Genomic DNA, 16,544 nt, shown 5'->3' on the forward strand with positions numbered 1-16,544 from the left:
CGATTAACTTCTATGTGGTAGGACCCGTGCGGTAGCACGGGTCAATGGTTTAGTATATATAGTTCACATGATATCTAAAAACCCTGACACTTGCTCAAAAAAAAAAAAAATCTAAAACCCTGATACGTAAACCCTAAAACCATCACTGAAAGATTTACCACCAGAAACAGCGGCACTATATGGTTTCCCATATCTTCTATTTTCTTTCCCACAGGCGCCGGCGGCACTCATGCAATTCACTTCCAATGAAAAGGAAAAACAGAACTTCTTCTCTCAAATCTTCACAGCTTGAAGAAGAAACATATTTATATTTACCTGACGAATGTTGGGAATCTATTTTCAGATTCATTATCAACGAAGATGACCAAAAAAATTAACCATCACAACTTGAATTCTCTTTCGCTCGTCTCGAAACAGTCCCTCTCCATCACTAACCGTCTCCAACTCTCACTCAATATCGTGAGAGGAAATGGCCCATTCCTCCACTGTCTCTTGAATAGGTTCACCAATCTCAACTCCCTAGACTTATCGCAATACCATTATTGTGGTAACCTCAACAGTATTTTGTGTAAAATTTCTTGTTTTTCATTAAATATCACATCGCTCAATATCTCCAACCATCAAAACATTCCCATTAATGGCTTGCAAGTTTTCTCTCAAAAGGTTAAAACTTTGACCTCTCTTGATTGTTTCGACACGTGTCTCAATAATCACAATGAACTGTTATTCATTGCTAACTGTTTTCCTTTTCTCAAAGAACTCAACCTCGGTAACACTTTGATCAGAAACAGAAGCACTGAGTTTGTTAATGGAATTCACTCTCTGTTGTTATCCAAGTTTCAACATATACAACATTTGGATCTTCATCACACTTCGTTTGTGAATGATCAACGAGTTTCAGAACTGTCGCTGGTTCTTGGTGATTTGGTGTCTATAAACCTTAGTAAATGTTGTAACATCACAGAATCAGCCTTGTTTTCACTAGTTAGAAATTGTCCATCACTTAGTGACATCAATATGAAATGCACAAATATTGGGAAAGAGAGAGAAGAGAATTCTAACTCTTTCAGGGATTTTGTTGTAAGCCTTCAATTAAAGTCTCTATGTTTGGCTGGTTGTTACCAGATGAGAGAGGAAAACATACTGTTCGCTTCCATTTTCCCCAATTTAGAGGTGCTTGATTTGGCCGGTTGGAGGGGCATTTCTGAAGCAAGTATTTATCAAGTTTTAAGATGTTGTAAGATTAAGCATTTGAACTTGAGTTTCTGTAAAGTAGGACTTGTCATATACAAACGCTGATGATCAATCACTCAGTATGATATCAAAGAGTTGTTGTGGGCTTTCGCAACTGTTACTGAAAAATTGTCAAGATGTCACCGAGAACAGAGTGAAGCATGTGGTTAATAACTGCACAAAATTGAGGGAGATCGATTTGAGTAAATGTTATAAACCAAGGTTTTCAGGTGAAATGAACAATAAACCTCCAAATCTGGAGGTGTTGAACTTGTCATATACAAAGGTTGATGATCAATCACTCAGTATGATATCAAAGAGTTGTTGTGGGCTTTCGCAACTGTTGTTGAAAAATTGTCATGATGTCACCGAGAACGGAGTGAAGCATGTGGTTAATAACTGCACAAAATTGAGGGAGATCAATTTGAGAGATTGTTATAAAGTACAAGCTAATGATATTGCCTTAATGATTGTTTTAAGGCCATCATTAAGAAAGATCATCGCTCCATCCTTAAAAATGAGGAAAAGCTTCTTGCATTATGGATGTCTTGTTTGCTAGTTTCTGAAAGTGTTATGCCGAAGTTTGAACTTTGTAAGTTAACTGTTTTGGTTTTAAGATCTACTTCTCATACAAATGTGTTACTTAATACATGCTCTCAGTCATTGCTAATCTTATTGTTAAAAGATTTAGGTTTAGCTATCATTGCTAATGTTACAAATGTTCGACTTCATTTTTCCAAAGCTTTGTGATGTTGGGAAGTTTGTTTGAGCTATCTTAGGTTTTCTAAACCTGCTTAAAATATTTCCTTGAGTTGGTTGTCCTCCTTGGCGACGGAATTTTTCCGCCGAGGTAGTTGTTATACAAAATTAGCAACCCTCAACCTAACCAAAGACGAATGATAGTTAGCAACAATTGCTGGCAACTTTCTTGTCAAATGGATTTCCGAGAAGTAGAAACTTACTCAGCTTCTGCAGACCGACATCTCTTCTACGTATATATGCTTCTAAGTAAAAACTCTGCAGAACCATAAACTACTCAAACTATAAATGAACGATACAATCACAACCTACATAAACCAGAAACTACAAACAAACTACATAATTATTGCCATACAATCTATCTTGTAACCATTTATTTAATTGAAACAATATCCTGAGGTCATTGGTTGTGGTCTTCTCTCGGAACCTCATGTTAAGTTTTCATTTGACATCCTTCATTGACCTTACGTGTGTGTGTGTGTGTGTATATATATCTAATTTACACATGTATTCATGAAAACAGTGAAGAACTTGATGCTGGAAGTTCAGATGGTATTGTCCAGAGCAGGGATTCAAGTCACATATATATATATATATATATATATATATATATAATTTACACATGTACTCATGAAATTCAACTTTGTTTATAGAAGATCAGTAGGCTTATGTTCCTTGAGACCTTGTTGTTTTTCTTTTCTTTTAGGTTCTTTTTACGTTTTAGTAATTTTTGGAATTTCAACTCAACATAATTGTTTATTTTTCGTCTATCGAAACATTTTGATCGATGCTTCCATGGAAAACATCAGAATTTTAAACCTCTACGTTATCAATTTTTACTCGAAATCGCTGAGAAATGCATGATTGTTGATAGATTAAATCTGATAGAATGCAAGGATTTCATATACAACAAAATCAATGCAGTTTTATAAATAATCCTGGATTAAGGATGAAGAAAAACATATTATTCTTATTGTTTCATCCAGAGGAGCGAGTATTGCACTACTTCACTATCTTACTTTTGAATTTTTTCTAATGTGTTTTCAAATGAATGAAATATCCTACTTTGTCGGCATCCATATCTAACAAAACGTTAATCAAATGAACGAACAGATACATGTCATACTAAAAAATATTCACAATGCGGCATCTTGGGATGTTTGTGGTTCTTCTTCTAATAGACTTGGAACTTCCATTATCTAAAAAATCATGTCATACTAGTTAGTCTAAAAAATCATGTCATACATGTGTAAAAAACATACAGATCAATCAATTTACCATACAACTTTCACTCAATCAAAATATCATCACTTCCTTGTTTTTCACACTTTTGACACGTCTGTACTAAAATTTCTCAGTTGAGTTGTTATATTTTTAAAACAAATTTTCACCTTAGGGTAATTTGTCACCCTTCTACCAAAGTAAGAACCCATAGGGTGTAACATCTCTCTATTGTTGTCACAACCGCTCTTTTTTAACTAACTTGTAACATCTCTCTAATGTTGTCTTTCTTTGCTTAGTTTAAATTTCCTAGATGTGTTTCACGTCGTTTGCGAGACATGAAAACACACAACGCGGGACTTGTAAAAATATAATTGAATTTTACAAAGTATATAATCAATTAAGAGAATGCATTGAATGATTAGCTAAAGTGGTCTAGTCTCAACACAATTTGTTTATCTTTAATCCTTTTTACTATCTGTTACAAACAAACTCTTTCACACATCGATAATTGTGTTTTGTATAACTAACCGACTTAGTTACCGCTGTGCGAGAAAAGAAAAAAATCCTCTTATAAAGTACACATCATTTTGATGCAAGTACATACTCTTGACTTACTTAAAAATATAATTATTATAATATAATTATTTCGTTCTATTTAGAAAATATAAAAAAAAATCAAATAATTGATTAGTGATTAACAATTGTCATGCGTATGAATAATGAAGTGTAAAAAAACCAACATAACGTTATGGTGAGGTGACATTTTTTTAGCGAAAAACAACGTGAAGATTTGAAGTGTAAAAAATTGAAATTAGTTTATTATAATTATCCTCTTTTCTGTGGAAAAAAATACTAAAAAAACTAATTATTTAGTTATTCTATTTTTTGTGAAAGAATTTTTTTAGAAATTCTATAGTGACCTACGTTTGTCTCGTGTTTGATTTTTATAATAAATTATAATTAGTATATTAAAACAATTGACTAGTGACAAACAGTTGTATCATATATGAACTGTATCTTCCAACCAAATTCATAAGTGACACATTTGCTGAAAATAACATTTGAAACAATGAATTATTTGTCATGTGAGCTTAGCTCAATTGGCAGGGTCATTGCATACTATATGTAGAGGCTGGGGTTCGAACCCCAAACAACCCACTTCTCCACATTTAAAATGTGTGAGCTCAAGCCACTAGACTACTTGACAAAAAAAAAAAATGAATTATTTATTACACAATAAGTTATTTTTTACAAAACAAAAGTTAGATAAAAGGAGAAATGTTTAGAAGGTTAGTTTTGTAATCAGATGGGTAATTTGTTTCCTAATATTTATAGCATATATGGATAGGAATAGGCTAAGCCGAACTATAAGGGCCTACGGCCTAGTCTAGTACAAGTCAGATCAAGTTGATTTTTCAATAAATAGAGAAGATTTAAATTCTTTTGGAAGTTTACTTAGTTAAAAAGGTCAAATCACAGGCCATAAAAAAAGTCTTTTAAACCTATAAGGTTGACTTACTTAAGTAAAGGTAAACAATATTATTTCTTACTTCTATCTATTACTATAAAGTGTAGCTCGACCTAGCATATTCCATGCGGATGATAAACTTATGTTTTTTTTTTGAGAGAACTTATGTTTTTATTTTGAAAGGATAAGAAACTCTTCTATAGTCTCGTAATATAAAAAGGAACATAACGTATCGGTTCAATTTTCAAGGGCAAAAAGCGTAAAAACACTTGACCTTCCACAAACCCTGATTTTGTTAATATAAAATCTTGTTTCTACAGTCTTTTTTACTACGTGCTCACAAAACCCTGATTTCTCTGTGACGCAGTCTTCTTCGTGTTCTCAAAACCCTAACTCTCTCTAATGGCTGAATCAACAATTTCACATATGAAAAGGAGGAGAACTTCTTCTGTTAAATCTTCACAAAAAATGGTTTCTTCCATTGAAACAAAAAGCAAAACTACTATTGATGCAGCAATATATTTATATTTACCTGATGATTGTTGGGAAACTGTCTTTAGATTCATCATTAACGACAACGACGAAATCAACAACCGTCGCAAGTTGAATTCTCTCTCTGCCGTATCCAAACGATTCCTCTCCATCACCGACGGCCTCCGATTCTTAACTTACTCTCCGCCAGAATCAAACACAACCTTTCCTCCATCGCCTCTTCAGAAGGTTCACCAACCTCAACTCCCTCAATCTCTCGCGATACCGTGGTGATGACATCGACGACCTTCTATGCCAAATCTCTTCTTTCCCATCATTGAAAATCACTATACTCAATATCTCCTATCAACCCACGGTTCCGGAAAACGGATTGCGAGCTTTCTCTCAGAATAATACAATTTTGACCTCTCTCACTTGTTCCAACATTTATGATATCAATGCCACTCATCTGTTACTTATAGCCGAATGTTTCCCTTTACTTGAAGAACTTGATCTCAGCGAAGTTGGAATGTTCATGCACACTATGGTAGACGAGTCTGATAGCTATGTCCATGGGGTGCAGGCTCTCTCACTCGCACTTTCCAAACTTCGCAAGGTTAACCTTTCTTACTTTCCCATCAACAATCAATCGCTTTTCCACTTGTTCAACAACTGCAAGCTTCTGCAGGAAGTAAATATGTTTGGTTGTCATGAATTAACCAATGCAGGCATTGCTTCTGCTCTCCGTGAGAGACCAACATTGACGTCTTTATTGTTATCAATATCACTTCATCACGATGAATTCACTGCTTCGCATTTAATTGACTCATTGGTGAGTTTGAAGAGTTTGACTTGTCTTGGTTTGTCTGCTTTGAATATCTCCGATGAGTTGCTCTACACTTTTGCAAGGAAATGTCTTCCTTTGACAAGACTTGACCTTAACATTTGTTTTGGCAATAATTATGGTGGACTCTTTTGTTTGTTATCCAAGTGTCATCAAGGTTTCCAACATTTGGATCTTGAAGATAATAGGTTTCTGAATGATCAACATGTTGTCAAATTGTCTTCTTTTCTTGGTGATTTGGTGTCCGTAAACCTTAGTAATTGTAGCAAGATCACAGAATCAGCTTTGTTTGCACTTGCTAGGAACTGTCCTTTACTTGGTGAGATCAGAATGGAAAACATTGGGGGTAGTGTAGTAAATAATGATTCTTTGGCGTATTTTGGTGTACTTCCTCTATTAAAGTCTCTCTATTTGGCTGAAAATTCTTGGTTAAGTGATGCAAATATCATAATGTTTGCTTCCATTTTCCCCAATTTAGAGTTGCTTGATTTTTTTTTTTTGAAACAACAATAATATTTATATAAGAGAACTATCCACAAAACATGGAACGAACTCACAGATCAATTACAAGGGGAGCGCTACAGCTGCCCCAGCACCCCAAAATGAAAAACCTGCCAACCTATACAGAAACAACACTACAACAGCAGCACCGAACCCCCACAAAACAAATACAAAGAGCAAACCAACACCTTTACACACCAACTATCTTATCTAGAAAGACACTCTCTTGGGTTCCAACACCACTCATAAAATAAACAAGTCGGTATTTTCACCCTATTCATACACCAATGCCAAGATATGACCTTGACTTGTTCCACCATTTCGTCAATCCCTGAAATTACATTATTAAAAATTCGACCATTCCGCATCTTCCAAACAATCCAAATCACCGCATTCCAAATCACTAACAACCCTTTTCTAGATTTCTTAGGGTACAAAGCACTTGACCAACCAAGAAAATGAGTCAACAAATTAGGAGGAGTTATAAAATTGATTTGCATCCTATTCATAACCCCCCTCCAAACTTGAGAAATAACATTACAATGGAGGAACAAATGGACACTTGTTTCGTCAACCAAACCACAAAAAACACACCTCTTAGAATCTTGACTAGATAAAAGCCTTCTCTTTGCAAGATTGACCTTTGTTGGAATGCGATCAAGAATCAACTTCCAAGAGAAAGCCAAGGCCTTAGACGGTGCCCTACACTTCCACAACTCTCGGAAAAGCACCCCCTCCTCCCTTGACACCTCTTCCTCCGTTAAATCCAATTTTTGGAGACAATCATAGCAAGATTTAACGGAAAAAACACCTCCCTCACCCGGCTTCCACACCCACCTATCCGGTTCCACTCCCACCACCACCCCCTCCAAAACCACCTTAAGATTATGTAACAAGTCTCTTTCCCACTCAAACAACTCTCTACGCCAAATAAACACCCAACCATCGGCCCCACCCCCTCTCTACACATCTTCCACACAACAATCTTGGTTAATTGCAAGGGAATAAAGTCTCGGAAATGTCACACCAAGGGGCTCATTATTCACCCAATTTTCCCTCCAAAAGAGAGTTCCCCTACCGCTGTTCACCTTCCTAACTAACTCCCTATCAAACCACCTATCTCCTCCCTCCACACCCAACGCCATCAAGTCACGCCACCAACAAGATGAGTAAGATGGCCATCCCTCCCCTTCCAACTCCACCCGCCTCCCCACTCTTGGTCCATATTTGCTCGCCAATACCAACTTCCAAAGTGACCCCTCTTCACATAACAACCTCCACCTCCACTTAGCTAAGAGACTTATATTCATCTTCCTAATATATTTGACACCTAAACCTCCTTTATCTTTAGATTGACAAATCTTACTCCACCTAACCCAACAAGTCTTCCTCCCTCCACTCCTCACCCCTCCCCAAAGAAAACTTCGTTGCAAGCTAACTACCTTCTTCACCACCTTCACCGGCATTTTCTAAAAAGACAAGTAAAAAATTGGGACCGAATTAAGTACGGAGTTTAAAAGGATAATGCGACCTCCTAAACTAACATACTTATTCCCCCAAGAATTTAATTTTCTTCTCAATTGTTCCAACAAAGGTTCCCACGTTGACAATTTGCGAGCATTAGCTCCCACCGGAAGACCCAAATATGTAAAAGGGAAAGACCCCAACTTACAATTAAGGAAATTACTAGCCATTTCCAAAAAATGCAGAGACACATTAACACCCAAAAGACAACTTTTATGGAAATTCACCTTTAGCCCGGAAACCATTTCAAACCCCCTTAAAATCGCCTTTAGAGTCCATAAATTCTCCACCGTCGCCTCTCCAATACAAAGGGTGTCATCCGCGTATTGAAGGTGAGAGACCACCACCCCTCCCCTAGCCACCTCAAAGCCTTTAAACAAATTTCTCCGTACCGCATTTTCCATAAGACCACTAAAACCCTCCGCCACCAATAGAAAAAGGAGAGGTGCCAAAGGATCCCCTTGCTTTAGGCCTCTTTGAATATTAATTTCTTCGGTTGGACTACCATTCACAAGAATAGACATACTCCCACCACACACACAAGCTTTCATCCAAGATATCCACTTCTCTACAAAACCGACCCTCCTAAGCATGTATTCCAAAAAACTCCAATCCACCGAATCATACGCCTTTTCAAAGTCCACCTTAAGAATTAACACTTCCTTTTTCCTTCTCTTGGCCAAATCCACCACCTCATTCACCACCAACACCCCATCCACCAAATGCCTCCCTTTAAGAAAAGCCGATTGGGACGCGGAAATAACGGAATTCATCACTTTTGCCAACCTACCGGCCAACACCTTTGAGAGGATTTTATACCAACTTCCCAATAAGGAAATCGGTCTAAACTCCTTGAGAGACAACGGAACTTTCACTTTCGGGATAAGCGTAACAAAATATGCCAAAAGACATTTTGGGAACACATCATTACCATGAAATTGATCAAAAAAGATTCTCACATCATTCTTCACAAGATACCAAAAATTCTTAAGGAAAGCAAAATTAAAACCATCCGGCCCCGGACTTTTATTACCGTCACTTTCCTTAACCACCAACTCAATTTCCCTTAACGAGAACGTCTCTATTAGAGAGCGATTATCCTCTTCGGAAATAGTTTTGAAATTCACACCATCCAATTTGGGCCTCTCCCACTCCTCACTTGATACTTGAGTTTTAAAATAATCCACAACCACCCTTCTCACTCCCTCCACATCATTCACCCATCCCTCCCCATCCTTAAGAGTTTTGATACCATTCCGGTTAGCTCTACTCTTCACACACCTATGGAAGAATTTTGTGTTACCATCCCCCTCCTTAAGCCACTTGGACTTTGATCTTTGATACAAAGTTGCCTCTTTGCTCTTCCACAATTTCCACAACTCCACAAACTTCGTCTTCCTCTCCTCCACCTCTACTAAAGATAGCAACCCCTCCTCACTCTTCAAATCCAAAGTCTCTATATCCTCCTTCAATTTAAGCAATCTCAAGTCAACATTACCATACGCCTTTCTACTCCACTCTCTAATATCCCCTTTCAACCCTTTCAATTTATCTTTCAACACAAAACCCATCCACCCACTCCCTCCATACTTCCTCCACGCATCCTCCACCACCTTCTTAAAGCTACTATTCTCAAGCCAAAAATTATTAAAACGGAATGGCTTAGGGCCCCAATCGATGACATCCACCTTCAACACCAATGGGCAATGATCGGAAACATCTCTAGGAAGTGCCCAAAGAGAATAATTCCCCCAACAATCCGCCCACTCCTCCGACACCAAGGCCCTATCAATTCTACTCATCGCCCTACCATTCGGTTGATACCAAATAAACTTTCTACCCACTAAATTCACATCCTCCACCTCCAAATCTTCCACCACTCTATTAAAAAGATTCCTTTCCAACCTACCTTCCGAAGAGACCGACGAATTCACCCCCCTTCGCTCCTCCGGCTCCAACACCGAGTTAAAATCACCAATAAAACACCACGCTCCCCGTCCTAAAGATCTTCTAAGAACCACCAACTTCTCCCATATCCGCCTTTTATCCGAAAGATCACACTTCGAATAGACATTCACCACAAAACATCTTTTCCGCTCCACTCCCCATTCAAGACACACACCAACTAGACCTTCCCCCACAAAAGAGTAAATAAAATTTGCCGCCGACTTACGCCAAATAGATAGAATACCACCACTATTTCCTTCCGACGGGAGATACACCCATTGGAAATCATCATCCCCCCATAAATTACGGCATACCAACTCGGACACCGTCTCCATTTTTGTTTCTTGAATAGCCAAAAAATCAACTTTGTAATTTTTCACCAACTCCTTGATTTTCTTTCTCTTCAAAACTCCACCCAAACCTCTAGTATTAAATGATAACACTATCATTAAATACCCATCGTCGTCCCCTTCGGTAGTCTTTTACCAACATCGACATCCTCGGCTACAACCATTCTATCAACTACCCTACCATCCGCCATAGAAAAGGTTATGCCCAACTCCTTTTCCACACCTAACAATCTCTCGGCATCTACCTCTTTCCCACGTTCCTCTCCCATTTCCTCCAAGGGGGTGTCCGGTACCCCACCCTCCTCTTCATTCATTAGGAATTGAACTCCGGACATAGGCAATTGTGAACAACTCGGTAAAACCACCTCTAACTCTCCTCCTACAATAGTCGCACACCCCTCCTTAGTACTCTCACCCCCTTTAGATTTTTTAACTCCTCCCTCACCCCCTTCCTTCTCTCTTCCTTTCTTGCCATTGACCGCCAACTCTTTCAACGCCATACACCTTGGTGCACCCAAACTTGTGCTACCTTTCTTGGGTTTTTTTGCTTTTGCAGCCCCCCTTTTCTTCAAAATTATGTCTGGAACACTTTCATTTTCAGAAAAATTAGATAGTCTAGGCCCAGCATCCAAAAGCCCATTAGGTTGCCTCACTTCTTCCAAAACCGGACCCACCATAGTGTTAGTAACATGCTGCTCAACATCACGCGCCCTTCCTCCTTATTATCCTCAACAACACGCGCCTGGCCCACCACAATTTGAATTTTCTCCCTCAAAAGAAGCTGATTATTGTTGTCAACATCTACAAGCTCCTTGTCTCTCACGTTGTCATCCCTTTCCCCATCAGTTGACCTCTCAAACAAATCCTCTCTGTCCTCCTGCCTTGAAGCAGCCTTGGGCCCCTCCCCTGACGCCACATGGCAGACATGTAATGGATCTTTCACCAAAACATGCTCCAACACACACACATCCAACTGATCCCCCAAAAGAGTTCCATCAACCATCTCTTGATCGTCCCTCCTATCCACGCCTCCCACCTCACCTGCCCTGGCCCCACACCCTTCTTCTTCCTTCTCATCCTCTGAAAGATCATCCTCCCTACCAGACAAGTCACCGGAACTGTCACCGGAAATGTCCACCGCCACCGGACAAAAAATATCGTTATCCTCATGAACATCTTCAAACTTCCCCTCATTAACCTCACTTCCTTCCACCTCTAATTTCACCACCGTCACTGAATCCTCCATCACCGAAATGTTATAGGCAGCCCCCATCACATTAATCTTCACCTTCTTATCAATAAAATCAAAACAAGAAGTAGAAACAAGAATTCTGGCTACATCAAAACGTCTTCTTCCCGCCGTATCATCGTCGATATCGATAAACTCTCCGAACACATTACCTATCTGCTTAAAAAAACTATCATCCCAAATATGTAAAGGCACCCCCCACAGTTTTAGCCATACCTTCCTCTTGTTAGCAACTAATTGAGGAGACCAAGGTTGCACCGATTTGAAGTTAGCTTTCCACCAATCTGTTTTAGTCAATCTGGCCTTCTCTATGTCTCCTTCTTTGTTACCTTGGAGCAGCACCAAACCGACACCCATGTCAATGGCTTTTAAGTTTGGCCACCCCTCCATAAACATGCTTGTCTGCACCGACTGTGCCTCTCTCGGATGATACAACACTCCACACAGCACTTGCGGAGCAACTCCATCATTTCTTCCGAAGGCAACACCTCCACCGTCGGATCCTCCTCCACCCTCCTCATCAGTTGCTTTTGCGCATCTGGAACCAGTGCCGAAGCAAACGATTTCTCAGTCACCACCATGGCTGAACTCACACCAGAACCACCTACTGCTCTCTTCCCCACACCACCCTCCTCCTTCCTCACCAGCTTCACCTCCTGACTATCTCTGTTGAAGCGAGAGAGATTCACCTTCAACTTACACTTACCACACCACACCTCTGTCATCCTACTCTCCATCACCTCAGCATCCTCCACATCCATAAACTTCACAAAACCAAACCTCTTACCCCACTTGGTAAGTTTGTTTGGTATGAAAACTTCCATAACGTTGCCAAACTTGACAAAAGCTTTCCATAGATCCACTCTAGAAACCTCATCAGAGAAGTTTGAGAAGAAAAATGAAGTGGTAGTGTCATCCAAGTAGCGAAACGAGATCCGTTTCTTCCCTCCCTCTGTTTTGAAATCCCCATTTGACCCACATGTCCCTTTTCCTCTCTCACTTTCTCTCTCTAGCATCTCTTTAACTTTTGCTATGATGCTAAAAATAAATAGAGTTGCTTGATTTATGCTTGATTTATATTCTTGTAATGGTATATCTAGAGGGATTTGTCAAGTATTAAGAAGATGTTGCAAGATTAGGCATTTGTGCTTAGCCGATTGTAAAAAAGTAGTGAAGCTACGTGGGATGAACTTTGTAGTTCCCAAGCTGGAGGAGTTGGACTTGTCAAATACAAAGGTTAATGATAAAACACTCTATGCGATCTCAAAGAATTGTTGTGGGCTTTTGCAATTACAACTTGATAATTGTAAAAGTGTAACAGAGAAAGGAGTGAAACATGTGGTGGAAAATTGCACACAACTTCAAGAGATTTATTTGGGGAAAATTCATTTAAGTGACAAAACTAGGGAAATCTTTTCGCGTCATGGATGCCATCTTTGCTAGTATTCTGAAATTGCTATGGTAAAGTTTGAACACTGTAAGTTGTTTTTGTTTTAAGATTCATTTATTTGAGAAATTACTTTTTCAGAATTTCAACTTAGAAATGTGCATTTACTCATTAATTGTACATGATAATTCCCTAAGGCTTTGTTTGAGAGTTTGGAGGGGAGGGGAAGGCTTTAGATGTCCAAAAATATAGGGGAAAAGGGTAAAATCTTTCTTAATTTTTGAAAGAGTAATTTTAAGTAAAAAGATAACTGAATTTTTTATTTTTTAAAATTTGCATATAGTGCCGATCCTTGTTATTAGCCTCAGTTTTCTTCCAGGCAGTTTCTATTCTTTGGCAGGACAATCTCCAAAACCATATCAGAAAAGTATCAATTATTACTTGAAACCCATCACATACTCATTCTGAACGACTTCTTAAAAACTTGATCCAAAGCAAAACTTCATCAAACTGAATTTACCGCAAGCAATCATATAGGTGTCTCATATTCTCATTCCGGTATACCTGTATAGGTAACTCATTAGTAAATAAAAAAAGGCATTCTTATATGCTGCATGTTTTTTAGTGAGCTACTGTCAAGTTTGCTTGTTTTGATGCCTATCTAGTAATTGATCAGTTTTTTGGGTGGGGTTTACTGCATTACCGCGGCTGTTATATAAATATATGACAGTAGCAGCTTCAATTGATGCAAATTAGCTGATGTAGTTTCAATTTTGGGAGTGTTCGTGCAGTGATTTTGTTTTGGTTTTATGCACTGTGTGATTCTGTCTTGGTTTAGTGATTTAATTTCAATTTATGGGGCTGCTGTTTGGTAGAAAAATTATAATAATGTCGTGTTACTACTCTTCTTTATCTTATATTAGTAAACAACAAGTCGTTGCTACACTTTTTGTTGTTGTACCACTACCACACGACTTTCTTTCAAACATCATATGATTTAGTCGTTGTGGAATTGTGGTTGTTAATTGGGTGTGGGCTTCACAGCCAATTGAGTGACATTTGAAATACTGTTGATTCATTTTGTGTATGCTACAGGTTACTGGAGATCAAAGGAAGATTGCACGTCAAAGACATTTAAGCCTGTCACGTTGGATTGTTGTGAAGTTTTCCATCTGATCTGTTTTAATTTTCTGATGAAATTGATGAAATGTATCAACCTTAATTTCCATCTTTCAAGAGATCAGTTGACTTTAGGATGAAAACTACCTGCGATTCTTAAAGCTAGATATTTTTAATAAGTTAGTCTTTTTAATTTTTTTGCAACAAGTTGGTCCTTTAATTTACATCATAAATTTTTCCCACCACTACCCTCTTTAAATATTTGTTTGCGTGGACTTTAATGCCGAGGTTGGTCGGTTCAAATTCACTTGTCTCAAAAATAAGATTCATAGGCGTATTATCCAATATTGGTGACAAACAAAATCGATCGATTGCTTAAATTATAACGTTGTTCATGAGATCTTTATCAATCAGGGGAAATAGTTGTCGTTTGTATAACTACTAGAATATTGCTAATAAGATTTGGCAGTATTTCAACATTGAAAATACTAATAGTTATATATGCAAAATCATGCAATTGACGGTATTGATAGTTCTACAATTGCATGTACTGATAGTTATACTCAACCAAAGAATGAAACGGTAACAGAATCAAGAAAGAGATGTACTATCTCGCGACACTGAATACGATAAACCCATTTATCAGGAATGTATGCAGCCATTTCCTCTTCGGTTCAACATATTCACATCCCTTTGACTTCAAATCATACTTTAATTTCCTCCACTTTATGCACATGTTATCCTTTAGTATTTTTTCTGTTTGCTTAGATATTTCAGGAACAAATCAAAAAAATATAAGTTAGAAGAGATGAGTTGAAGCTGAACTATTAAAAATTTATACTAGACCTGAATTAGCTCAAGATGTTAGTAATGTACGACTCATGCATGTCTTTCCAACTAAGACAATTGATACGAGCACATTGATGTTTCCTTACCAAGATCCCTATTGCATTCAATAGATTTTTACCTTCCCAACCGATTGGATTTCCCAAAGGATCTACATCAACAAGTACAAAGTCTCCGTCTGGCATGTCCCGCACACCTCGCATATGTGTATAACCTCGAGCTCTCATTCTTTACTTGAACTTTCACTTGTACTTCTGAAAGAGACTCAATGTGATTTCTCTCTTTTCTTTAGATCATCCAAAATTTCGTTTAACATTCAACTATCTACGATTCCTCATTGCACTTTCTACAGAAAGCAAAGCAAAACATGATCAACAGTGCAACATAATATGGTTTTTAAATTTTCAACAACCTTAAAAGCATCATAAATACTTGCTAGCACTACTGCTGATCACATGCATGCATGTACGATCCATGTAAAAACAGTCTTTATTGACGTAGTAACACCAATCCAATTACACTTGAAAAGTAACGCCTTAGGACAAGAAAACTTATTAACATAGTGTTTGATTTTAAAAGAGATTAGTATCTAAGTGATTGACACCTAGATATACACAAAACAGAGGGTCAAACTTTTGACATAGTTAATAAAAAAAAGAAACATTGTCTTCCAGCTTAAATTAAAATTGCAAATGAAATTTCACAAACTTCTAAAATAGATACAATACTCTTTGAAGTTATTTAAAAAAAAATGATTTTTTTTTCTTAAAAAAGTTATAACAAACGATCTCATAGAGCTAATTTGCTTGAAAAACTCAACATCAGTCACCCTTTAATGTCCGTGTTCCGTTACCCTCAACTTAGAGTAACCAACAAGCCTACCAACTTTATGGATGGAATGTACTCTCTGTTATCCAAGTGTCAATGTATACAACATTTGGATCTTAGTCAGACTTATTTTCTGAATGATCAACTTGTTGCCGAGTTTTCTTTGTTTCTTGCTGGTTTGAAGTCCATTGACCTTAGTTTTTGCCTTGATCTCACAGAATCAGCCTTCTTTTCACTCCTAAGAAATTGTCCTTCACTTAGTGAGATCAAAATGGAATTCACAAGTATTGGGAAAGAGAGTGTTGTGAGTTCTAATTTTTTGGGGGATTTTGTTGGTGTAAGCCCTCAACTGAAGTCTCTCTGTTTGGCTACCTGAAAACATCATATTGTTTGCTTCAATTTTCCCCAATTTGGAGCTGCTTGATTTGAGTTGGTGTCGTCAAATATCTGAAGGTATTTGTCAAGTTTTAAGAAGATCTTGTAAGATTAGGCATTTGAACTTATCCGGATGTTCAGGAGTGAAGCTCCTTGGAATAAACTTTGTAGTTCCCAAGCTAGAGGTATTGGACTTGTCAGATACGAAAGTTGATGATGAAACATTCTATACGATCTCAAAGAATTGTTGCGGGCTTTTACAACTGTTACTGAAAAATTGTGATGATTTCACAGAGGAGGGAGTCAAAGGTGTGGTAGAAAACTGCACACAGTTGAAAAAAATGTATTCGGGGAGTTTTCATATAAGTAGCAAAATTAGAGAACTCTTCTCGCGTCACGGATGCCTTCTTTGCACGTAG

General features: G+C 37.9%; 2 pseudogenes; both read left to right on the top strand.

Moving 5' to 3' along the window:
* Positions 1–179: 179 nt before the first annotated feature.
* LOC146912980 (uncharacterized) lies at positions 180–1,792 on the top strand (annotated as a pseudogene).
* Positions 1,793–5,152: 3,360 nt separating this feature from the next.
* LOC146912981 (uncharacterized) lies at positions 5,153–16,544 on the top strand (annotated as a pseudogene).

Source organism: Medicago sativa, chromosome 6 (genome assembly GCF_051527215.1).
Source record: "Medicago sativa cultivar Bolivia chromosome 6, Bolivia_mono, whole genome shotgun sequence".
Lineage (NCBI taxonomy): Eukaryota > Viridiplantae > Streptophyta > Magnoliopsida > Fabales > Fabaceae > Medicago > Medicago sativa.